The following is a 13,086-nucleotide window of genomic DNA, read 5'->3' on the forward strand; positions in this document are numbered from 1 at the left end:
ACTCGTCTCCTCTCTCTGCAGTAGCGAATGTGTCCAGAGCCTCCACAGTGAAAACACATCTGCATGTAGTTCTCCGTCCTGTAATTGTCTTTTCTTCTCCAGGCCATTGTACTTAGTAGAGGAGTTGGTTGTGTCTGCATCGGTTGGATGCTAAATTATCGTTTGGGTGGTCGAGCGGTTCTAGGCGCTACAGTCTGGAAGCGCGCGACCGCTACGGTCACAGGTTCGAATCCTGCCTCGGACATGAATGTGTGTGATGTCATTAGGTTAGTCTTGTTTGACATTCTCTGTTACCTTCTTCCACATAGGGTCGAAATTCATGAGTGCTATCTCTTGTGTACTTGGTCCGACATTTCGGGCTGCCTATCACTAAACACTGTCTTGTCTTCCTATCTGGCGTATGAGAGAGAGCAGCTTTTGGTGATCTTCCACAACTACCCTGTGGACCATATTCAGCAGCAAGTAATACTTCCTTCGTGCGAATCTTTTCTATAGTACTTCCTCGATTCTCTGCCAGCGCTTGATGAATTCCAGTCTCGTTCTGACATTCTTTGTTAAAAAATTCAATCTATAGGACTGGGTCGTTTCCCCATAGTGTAGGGCCCTGTTCTTCAATTATTCTTCCGCTAACCGAGATTTCTGCTGATTGCCGCCAAACGATTCCTTCAGTCCGACCTGGAATCTGTCCCAACTGATGAGCTACTCTTCGTTGTTCTCGAGCCACTGCTGCGTAGTGGCATTCAAATAAAAGTACACATTTTCGAAATGCGTCACATCATCGTACCTGTTCTATTTGGTGATTCGTCGAAATGTATCAGTCATTTCGTCTGCTCGTGAACAGCGTCGCCGGAAAACACTGATGGATTCCTTATGTGCAGATGACTTACTGTTGTTTTGGAATCCACCTTTCTCTTGAATGTATGTATCTTAGGAAGGATGTACTGCTTGTATACCGGAACCCGTCCATAAAGGTAACCGTTTTAACGTTGCCTAATTTGAGCCACGTAGATGCAGATTTTTTGAAGTACCTGGGTCCTACACCAAACTATCACATGTCGAAACCACAATCAAGTTCAAACCCGAAAGCAGGATCGTCCACAAAGTCTGACGCTTAGCACTGCCAGTACGCTTATTACTAACACCAACACACAGCCAGAATAGAGCTGAATATTCCAGAACGTACAACCACTACAAACATAAGCGCTTTCGGGAACCTTCTAAAAATTTCAAATACTGAATATGAAATAATTGCTAGGGGTCGTGTTTGCGCTGGCGACCGGAAGCACGCCAGCCACCGATGCTGAAAATTATGCCTGACTGCATGCAGCACATTTCACGGCAATATAAATAAATTAATCAGGTCAGACAAGGAAATAACATGGGTCACACGATTTATGCCTTCATTATCAAACCCCCTCTGTTTGAAAGGCAGCTGAATATGAAAATGAACCAATTTCGAACGTTTTTCGTCGCTACAATTATTTTTAGATACACGTTAGTCTTATAACAGTGAAACAATGCACAGCTTCACGGCTTCAGATACATGATCTCAGATCAGTCAACCATATAAATAAACGGGAAATGGTTTCTAGTTGTTCTCAGATAGTGCACATTTGCAAGTGCAATTGTAGGTTATTAACCTATAAAGTTCTAGGCCACTAAAGGCAGTTGTTGTAACACTGAATTTTTGCAATGATCGAAAATATGGTTATACACTCTAAGACAAAAAAAACGAAGCACCACGAAGGAATTATCAGAATGAGACGGAAATCGGTAGATGTTATGTACATGTACAGACAAACAATTTATTACAGTTTTAAAAGAATAGGATGACTAATTCAAGAGAAAGGGCCTCACAAATTGAGCAAGTCAATAACGTGTTGGTCCACTTCTGGCCCATATGCAAGCAGTTATTCTGTTTGGAATTGAGTGATAGAGATTTTGGACATCCTCCTGAGGGATAGTGTTAGATAGTCAAAATCCCGAGATGGCTGGAGGGTCTTGCCCAGGTGCTCCAAACGTTCTGAATTGGGGAGAGATGCCGGCCGCTGTGACCGAGCGGTTCTACGCGCTTCAGTCCGGAACCGCTCTGCTGCTACGGTCGCAGGTTCGAATCCCGCCTCGGGTGTGGATGTGTATGATGCCCTTAGGTTAGTTAGGTTTAAGTAGTTCTAGGTCTAGGGGACTGTTGACCTCAGATGTTAAGTCTCATAGTGATTAGAGCCATTTGAACCAATTGGGGAGAGATCCGGTGACGTTGCTGGCTAAAGCAGGGTTTGGCAAGCCGAAGACAAGCAGTGAAAACTCTCGCCTTGCGCGGACGGGCATTGTCTTGCTGAAAAGAGGGCCGGATGGCTTGCCATGATGTGTTACAAAACGGGGAGTAAGAATATTGTCGTCGTACCGCTCTGCAGTAAGGTTGTCATGGATAAGAAGCAAAGGGGTCCTGCTATGAAAAGAAATGGCACCCTAGATCATAACTCGTGGTTATTGGAGCGTATGGCGGGTGATAGGTTGCCAACTCATCGCTCTCCAGGACGTCTCCAGACATGTCTTCGTCTTGGACTCTCATTGATGAATAGAACTGTCTTCAGTAATGGGTCCCGCTCCGAACTGAGTACCGACAACCAGCGAAGACGTATCTGGAGACGCTCTCCGTCAGTGGTGGGATATCAACCTGATCATCACACGCCATACCGTCCGACAACCAGGAGTGATGATCTGGCGTGCCACTTATTTTCATAGGAGGACCACTTTGGTTGTCATCCGCGGCCCCCTTACAGCATAGCGGTACATCTACGATATTTTACGTCTCATTTCTTGCATTTCATGCCAAACCACACTGGGCTTAGGTTTCAGCAAGATAATACCCGCTCGCACACGGCGAGAGTTTCTACTACTTGTCTTCATGCTTGCCAAACCCACCTTAGCCATCAACGTCACCGGATCTCTCCCCAATTCAGAGCGTTTGCAGCAGTGTGGTTCAAAATGGTTCAAATGGCTCTAAGCACTATGGGACTTAACATAAGAGCTCATCAGTCCCCTAGACTTAGAACTACTTAAACCTAACTAACCTAAGGATATCACACACATCCATGCCCGAGGCAGGATTCGAAGCTGAGACCGTAGCAGCAGCGTGGTTCCGGACTGAAACGCCTAGAATCGCTCGGCCACAGCGGCCGGCTTGCAGCATTGTGGGCAGGACCCTCGAACCATCTCAGGATTTTGACGATTTGACACTCCAACTCGACAGAATTAGGCACGATATCCCTCAGGAGAACTTCCAACAGCTCTGTCAATCAATGCCAAGTCGAATAACTGCTTGCATAACGTCCAGTGGTGGACAAAAGCGTTATTGACTTGCTCAATTTGTGAGGCTCTTTCTCTTGAATTAGTCAGCCTATTCTTTTGAAACTGTAATAAATTGTTTGGCGGTACATGTACCTCACATCTACCCATTTCCGTCCCATTACGATTATTCCTTAGTGGTGGGTCTTTTTTTTCTGTCTTACAGTGCATACCGATTGGATCAAGTACACTGATATGAAATAGCTGGAATCAGTGGAGATTTAAGAAGTGGTACTGGATGATATCAGTGAAATCCGTTCAGAAACGCTGAACCAACTTTGTAATAAATAAGACGTGGCAGATGACAGAGGAATAGGATAGTGCGAGTTTAATAAGTGGCATTAAAGTGCATACAAGTGACGAAGATATTCAGTGGAAGTATGGTGGCAAAGAGGATCGGTCAAGAGTAAGAACGCCTAGCAAATATACTTCATAAGTAAGTGGTAGTAACTGATCTAAGTGAGAATTTGCAAGTGACTATTTTTCGATACACGTTACATTTTGCTGTTGTAAAATGTGAAGTAGGAGGGACTAGATTAATTTAGGGCATCCAATATTGGATAACGAAAATATTTGGCATGGTACTAACGAAATAATAAGTACTTGCTACTATTTACATCAGGGACGTGCATAGGTAGCGTGGAAGCAATGTAATTGTGCTCCTCTTTGATTGTCATTTTTACTGCTAACATTCTACGGTTAATCTCGTAGGGTTTCTCTGGATAAAAATTCAATAACTAATAATAGATCTATGCCTGATACCACACAAGGAAGTACAAACCGATTGACGAAACTGGAAAATTTCATGGTAATGAGACAAACAGCTTACATTACGTGAAAGAGCGCTTGAGGAGACACTTGAAAATCTTAATCTGCGAAGTCGCAGCAAAAATGTCATGTTAGTTCAGTGTAAGTTACTTCAGTATAAATACTTTTTCTTATCATTGTCTGTCTAGAATAGCTACGTACGTAATCACCAGCTGGCAGCTTCATGCTAAAGAATACCCAAATATTAAATTTAATAAGTACTGTAAGGTGATTTTAAAGAAGAAAATTGAATGTTTGATTTCTTAAGATGTTGCATTTGTTATTTATGAGATTGAACTAGGCTTTAAGAATAACATTGAGCGCCCAGTGCATAAGGACGATTAGTCGTTTTCCTTGCTATGCAGGCAGTAGGCATGTCGATCAGTTAGACGCTCTCGACAACGCACTTGTAGATAACGTAATTCAAAACCACACAACTTAGAATGTAGCACAGACTGGCAATGATGTCTTCATAGTTGGAGGGAAAGAATTATCTAAATTACAGAGCAAAGCATACATGCTTATCAGTGATCTTTAACTGTGACACAAATATTGGATAAGCGACCAATATACATTATTAGGGTAAGTGTGACTTTCGCCCACATGCGAACTACGTTGAATGGCAATAAATACTCAAACCTACGCGCTTTTTCGCTCACATCTTACAGTTATGTACTCTCAAGTACTATCACAAAATACACTAAGATACTTTTCAGGCGAGTTCTGAGTGTAATAAAAGTTTTGTATGTTGCTTGTTTTCCAAATGAAGAGTTAAATATATAACAAGTATTCTCTTGAAAGGATACCACTAGCCATTTACGAAGAATTTGTCAAGATAAGTGGACTAATAGCATCATTGCCTTTTGATGTTTGGATCAAATTAAATTTACTTCAAAAGGTCGTCTGTTCCTGATATGAATCGATCACAATGTTTACAGAAGAATCTAGTCCTAGATGTTAACAGATTTCATGTGCTGTGTTTTGTTCAGGTAAGAGTCACAGTAGCCATCTATTACTGCAAGGATTATTCACTTCTGGTGTCAGCCATGTTACATAACTGCCTATTATTTGTTACAATTCTGACAAATATGAAGAAAGTATACGTATGATTTGAAAACTACGATGCATATAAATCAAGATGTGTTTCATAAGTGATTTCAACTTTAGAGTGATTGCACCTATATCAGCTGTGTCCGAATAACCATGTGAAAGTCTGTGGTGGAGTTTGAATGTCGTCAGCGATAAATGTTGGATGAGTTCGTAGCAAGAACTATCTACGTGCTGATATTGTGACTGCCAATAATTGGTTTGATTTCACGAAAATAATTTGCTTTAACGTGCAATATACACAGAAGACCTGGAACCAGTAAGTTGTAAATTCAGTTGTTGACCAGGACAAGTAGCCTCAACTCAAAATAACAACTCAGCCACACTTAAGTAACAAACAATATAATTTCATCATGAGAACCTTTGTAAACAATGAGTTCTGTTAAAATAGTGACATTGTCTATACCCTTGCGTGCCCTACACCAATAAATATTTTTGTACTAATTCATCAAAAATAACATTTATTTAAAAGAAAGCTATTTTTAAGCACTTTTCCTGTCGAGTTTTTAAGAGAAATTATTGTATATAGTTCATGAACCGTTTATATGCGACGCTCTACATTCTTAAAAATTCTGTGCAGTAAAACTGTTTTTTAGAAGCCTGGGCCTATTATTAAGGCCAAAACTGAAAAACTTTAGTTTGATTTACGTGGCAATAAAGATTTTATAGCTTCCTACGGATGGTATTCAAGACAGAAATGTTGCTTCTGAGTTTCCTGAAATTCTACATAAAGTAATGGTGGATGAAAATTTAAATCATCATCAAGATTATAATTATGATGAATGGGCTCTTTATTTTCGATTGCATCCAAAAACCAGGAAATAATATGTGCTTGAAAATGAATGAAGACAGAATAACCCTCATCTTTTCCACGAATAAATAGGGCACCCATAAGCTGAAACCTCTTTGTATAGGGAAAAGTAAAAGCCCGAGGTGTTTCAAGCACGTAAGCTCGTCATCATTACAATTCACTTAAAGGCACTCAAAGAATGTTTGGAAGACATGCGACATGTTTACCAACTGGTATCAAGAAGAGGTGGTTCCGTCAGTGAAAAAGGTCTTATTGTCACAACCTGAGAGAAGCAGCTCTATTAATCCTTGATCGCTGTCCAGATCATCCACCTGATGATGGGATTCAATTAGAAGATGTAAAAATAAAAAGTTAGTTTTTGCAAAAAAAAAAAAAAACCACGACGTCATTAATTCAGTCCATGGATCAGGGCATCATACTAGCATTTAAGACTCATTACTGCCATGAACTGGACACGTTAATAGTAAAATCAGTTGAGGAAATGGAAATGTTTTTGAACTTTGCAAATCCTGTAAATCTTAAGAGCGTTGTGTATTCAGTAGACCTGGCATAGCAAAACATGGGTCCGAGTAGTAGTAGGTTTTTCTGAAACATGAGTTCCGTTGAAGAATGCAACAGATTAACTCTGCAGTTACACAGATTTCAACAGCAAAGACATCCAGTCTGCATCTCACCTTCTACAGTGCGATATTGGTCTTGAAGGCTTCAACGGTTGGGTAGTTGCCGACAACGAAGAATCGGTTTCGGAGATCATAGACGACAAGGACATTATTGATGGTGTTCGAAATGAGAGTAGTAAATCAATAGAGGATGAGGATGATGAAGCTAAAGGAAAAAGTACAGACGATGTTCCTAGTACACATGAAATACTGGATAATATAAATAAAGTGATTACAGGAATGGAGAGACATAGTGAGTCAAACCAAACTTAGTTGTTACACCTGATGATCATAAAACAATAAGTACTAATGAAACTGCATGAAATAACCCACCAAAGAAAGTAAACTCACTTCTCTAAAATAGGAGAATAATGACGTACTGTAGTTTTGCAGACAATGTTGTAAATTATCATACTGTATTTGATAGTGTACTTTATATACCGTATTGAAGTTCATGTTATTGTTTGGTTGACGTTTGAGCGAAGTTCGTCTAACTGCTGTACCTTACTTGGCAAGTTTCTGAAATGGTTTACTGCTGATGTTGTTTCAATTTAAATAAAATTTCATATAATATGTATGATACTGCATTATGCCTTCTTCCTAACTTGTCTTCCAAATTGTCATTAGATGCCTCACTCTCGATATACTGCGGGTACGCTATAACGCGGGAGTTAAGCATGTCCCCGGACAGCCGCATTATATCGGGCTTCTACTGCACATTAAAAATTGTTCTGAGGCACAATGTTTGTCATACATTCTGAAAATATACACTCAATAAGAAACAGGTACAGCAATTTTAAGCTGAACTTCGTTTTTAAACTATACAGTAATTTGTATCACCCTACAATGCTGTGCTAATATATAAATCCAACGTAGGAGTATAACTTCATACTAACATGAGAGTCACGGTATTATTGTAGGCCTTCCTTAAAGACGAATAAATGGGAACACAGTTTAAATTCAGACATGGTCCTACCACCGCTAGCAATGAGTGACATTTTGAAATATCAGGAGCTGAAATAATAGTTAGTGGTATTTAAGAACAAAAGATAATCATTTTTTGCATGTACTGATAGCGTGCGGTTAATGCAGATATACTTTTTAATAGGTTAACTGAGGTTCGGGAGAAAGTTTCAGTGTCCAAGAATAAACTGGTCTTTTATGTTGACACTAACACAAGTATTACGGAATGGCTATTACCCGCGGCTACGCTCTCATTTCAGTAGTTTTGTTACAATAGTGATGGTGAATAAGTAAGCTGTTGCGTGCAACAATATCAGCTATCCTCACATTTCTGCGTGTTATGATAAGCATAGTTACTAGTTACGTGCTCCCCCCCCCCCCCAACTCCCCCTTTCCCGCTGCACTACTGGCCAATGCTCAACACGGCGGCATGCTCAGCATCGCTACCAAACAGTGTGTGCGAAGGGGCGTGGATAGGTGCGCACATCTAGGCATGGTGCTACGGAAGTAACTATACATCATACAGTGTGGACATTACGCAACTAATTTAATAATTTTTAACTTATTTAAAAATGATGTTCCATCCCCTACTTCCCGCTCTTAGGGGTCGATCTTTTTTGATACTTCCTGCAGTAGCCAGTGTTCTTCCTCGGTGTTCAAGCAATCTACATACTAAATTTCATCGAAAGCAGCTCTACAGGCTAGTCGCAGAAACTTAACAGACAGACTTATTTTCGTATTTAATAATACAGTATGGAAGTGTGGATTAAAGACTTTGAGGATTGTAAAAGCATTTTACCAATTACGTATAATCGTGTTACCTAGAACATATGAATTAATAAAAGCATTTTCACAAATATGATACAGTTCAAAGGTTAAAAAGTCAACAGCTTTTGAAACAGTAAGTATGGTTCCCTATGTGACGTTATGTTCCTCAAATGGTGATCTGATTATGATGAAACAAAGCATATACGTTGCCTGAAGCTACGCTCAAATGATCTGTGAAAATTCCATGGAAATTCGTCTAGTAGTTTCGGTGGTTAGTGTATTCAGACAGACAGAAAATCACACCAGTTTTAGATAAAATTTTAAATTACGATATCTTTTACCCCATGATCCGATTTTGGTGAAATAATGCGTATATGTTGCCTTCAGCTAAGCTTAAAATATCTGTGAAAACTGCATGAAAATTCGTGTAGTAGGTTTTGGATTAACATGTTAAAACAGACAGACTGAAAGACACGACAGTTCTAGATAAAACTTCAAATCACTATATCCTTTTTCTGTGATTAGACTTTGATGAAATGAAGCCTATACGTTGCCCCAAGCTACGAACAAGTTACCTGTGAAAATCCTGCGAAAATTCGTCCAATAGTATGAGTGATATGCGTGTTGAAATAGACACACAGACAGACACAACAGTTATACAGCTCTATTATTATGATAAATATAAATGAAACCAGTATCACTCTCACAAAATTTCTTCCCAGTTTTAGCATGTCACAGCTGGTGAACAGTGCAACCAGAGTAACAAGTCTGCACGTGAACGAAAGTCAAATCCCAAAAATCAAGATGCTTCAAGTGTGTTGTCAACCCCTAGCTAGGACAAAATGTACACAGAAAATCACGAAGATTTAAAATTGTCTCCTCTGTAAAATATTCAAACAGAAGTTTGAGCAATCATTTCCTTATGTTAACACGTCAACAGCAATGATCAAAAAAACAAACTGATAACCTTAAAATATATCAATTCCATTAGAAGAAACCCAAAGTAAGACAGATTTCGTAAACTGTTATCAAAGACACAAAATGATTTACAAGAAAATATCACTCAAAAATATCAGGAAATGGTGAAACAATGCTTAAGACTGAAAGAAAAAAGTAAAGCAGTCTAGGAGTTCGTAAAACAATTAACACGAAAACATGAACAGAACTGCAATAACTTAGATATAAAAGACAGGGGCGAATAAAAAATGATTCATAGAAATGTGCAGATTTTGTGAATGAATATTTTTCACATATAAAAGAGCAACTACAGCAAAAAAATTTCATAATTAAATCTTCTTCCTGCAAAAAGTGTAAGCGGAAAATATAGCGATGTTGTTACAACCGAAAGTATGAAGTCAGGAAACCAGTACAAAAATTCAAAAGAATGAGAAGTCAACAGGCACTGATGTAACGTGAATCTGTGTACTTAAAGAGTGCACAGGCAGTATACAAACCCCATTACTTATCTTAAAAAATTGGCTTTTCAATGCATGCAACTATCCAGAGTTTTTACAAGAGGCAAGAGCTGTCTCTTTAACAATAAGAGGCGATGCAAAAGATAAAAGGGAAGTACAGACCTATTTCACATTGTCATTGTTCTAAAAAATAGCAGAATCCATTATGAAAGGCGGACTAAAGAATCACTTGAATAAAAACAATCCCCTAAGTGTAGCACACTTTGGTTTCCAGAGTAGCTGAAGTACTGAATCAGTTGTTAAAATTTACTGAAGTTGTCCTTATTGCACAACATAAGCATGAATACGTCATTGGTATAATTTTAAATCTAGCAAAGACTTTTGATACTGTTGCATATAAAATTTCGCTAAAAAAATAGAATAATTGGGAATGAGAAGAATTTTAGTCATATCCGAAAAACAGAGTACACAAAGAAGATGAAGCATGGGTTCAGTAAAATTAAATTTTTAGTGAATTAATATGATAGTCTCTCAGGGCAGCATTTTAGGACCAATTTTGTTTTTGCTATACATCAATGACTTTCTATAAATGTTAGACACAGGAAAATATTCTTTTTACTGATGACAGCAACATTAAAGTCACAAATAAAACACCATAACTCCTAATTGAGAAAGAAAATGAAATCATAAAGCATGGTTATAATTCGTCATCGTGAAATAAAGTTGCACTAAACATAAAGAAAACAAACAGTATGAATTTCTGCTTAAAGAGGAAAAATAATTCTGTAAAATTACTTACTGTCACCTGAAGCTGAATGAATGTACAAATATACTAGCAAAGAAAATTGGCTAGTTACACCTTTAGAGACCTGCCGTCATTGTGTAACGGACAATGCCCTATAGTTACGTGCTACCATTTTTAGCTATGTAATGAATTTCTGGGAGCCCCATACATAAAACATGGATACACTCCTCAAATTACAGAGAAGTTCTATTAGAATAATAACTAAAAACAGTAACCAAGATCCCAGTAAAGATGTGTTTAAACAGCTAGTGATTCTAAATGCGTCATTTGAATAAAACTCCCAGTCCGTTACGCACTTCAAGAATAAATTATTTTCCTCCTCATCTGCCACTCTTGGGGTAGGCCTAGGGTCTGTTTTGGTCCCACCATCTCTTCCTCGGTCTTCCCACAGCTTTCTTGTGTCATTGTTTATAATCCACTGCTAGTTTAGGACGTCCTTGTGTTGGCATATGAAGTACACGTTCTCTCCATTTTTCTTTGTACTGGATTCTGCTTTGGGATATTGGCTGCATCCCTGATTCTTCCCTTATTACTTCGTTTCTAGTTTTTTCTTGCCTAGCGCAGCCTTTCACAGATTTCAGACATTTAATTTCTGATGATTCTAGATTCGCAACGTCCAGCTTTCCGCCTGTGTAACAAATTGGGAACTGTTATGACTTTACATAATTTTAACTGTGCCTCTTTCCTTCTTTTATTCTTAACTTTTCTCCATGTTGTGCCACATATACGCTGGTAAGTGTTAGTTTCTTCTGTATACCAGTATCTTGATCATATGATATGTCACATCCTAACAGAAAGTAGAATACAAATTATCTCATGAACAGCAGCATTCGTGATTATATTTATTAAAACAAACAGAAAACAAATGCAACATTTCTACATGGTATATTGTGCTATGAAGTTCCCAAGGATTAAAGAAGCAACTGAAATTAAAATATTCAAAAATTCTTGAACAAGTAGTGCTCTGCAGCTTATAAAATATTGGCAATACGTGATGTATATGTGCACGCGTAAGCAACTCAATGGAGAGTACTTTCGTTCATTTATTTATTTATTGTCAGACTAGTATTGGGAACACGACCTTCGTTAGTGGCGTGTTATGTACTGGCTATACACTGGTTTCTTAGCTCATGCCAAAGACGTTTGCCGATATTAGGTTTAAAATTCTGTAATGAGCAGGTCTATAAATTCATATCGTCAGTTGAGTCCATAGTGGTGCAAGTAAGCCATGGGATCGGTCTTATGCTCTGATGCCGGCCAGTGATGGCGAAAACCGGAAATTTATTTTTGAAATTAATGTGATATTGCTGAAAAATAAATTACTCCTCACATATAATTCTGTTATGCAATTTTTTTAGCTCTAATTTGTGTTGAACATTTTATAGGGAACTGAGGAGTTATTTGTGAAGAACACTTGTTCATCTATCCTTACAACCACTTTTGACAGAAATTAATTGAAGGAGCATTTTTCTTTCTAGAAGAGATCTGCAGCAGTCCTCATTGAGATAGGTGAGAAGAGCAATCAGTGGTTTATTAATTGTGTCTTCTTGTGCCGTGGATATCATTTGTACACGAATCTTGACTATAAATGAAAGGAACATTTAGGTGCAATGGCTTTATTAGCACAGACGTTGTGTACTGATCTTCCCTACAAACATAGCTGATCATAAGTGATGCGCCATTTCCTAGCACGAATTTTACCGAATTTACGCTTGACGTCAGATTTTGCGGTACATACGGAGAATTTCTACAATAACAGCTGTTTCGAACTAGGGTACTTCCAACCGCGACCATTAGATAACCTGCATTCCTGAAGCCGGATTACAGTAGGACAATGTTCATGCATGTGCTGCAAAGAATTATCACGGCTGCTACTATGCGTAACAGCCCTGATTTCTTGTCCTATCTATTCCCTGGACATGTCACCTACTAAACATACTATGGGTTGCAATTGTCAGTGACTGGATCAGCACTTAGCCAATACCACTGAAATTTGGGCAACGATAAAAGTTGTCCCTGAGTAATAACTCAAAGCCTAGTCGAAAACGTACCACAAACCTAAAATATGCAACAATTTGTGTCACCTTCACCAAATCCTGATTTGGCGCTCATAATATTACTTTATTATTTCCTTTCTGTGTGTCCCTAATTGTTTCTTAATATTTAATGGTTCAAATGGCACTGAGCACTATGAGACTTAACTTCTGTGGTCATCAGTTCCCTAGAACCTAGATCTACTTAAACCTAACTAACCTAAGGACATCACACACATCCATGCCCGCGGCAGGATTCGAACCTGCAACCGTAGCAGCAGCGCGGTTCCAGACTGTAGCGCCTAGAACCGCTCGATCACACCGTCTTAATATTTACACAGGTAATTTGTAGACTACATTTAATTCACTT

Source organism: Schistocerca cancellata, chromosome 4 (assembly GCF_023864275.1).
Source record: "Schistocerca cancellata isolate TAMUIC-IGC-003103 chromosome 4, iqSchCanc2.1, whole genome shotgun sequence".
Classification (NCBI taxonomy): Eukaryota; Metazoa; Arthropoda; class Insecta; order Orthoptera; family Acrididae; genus Schistocerca; species Schistocerca cancellata.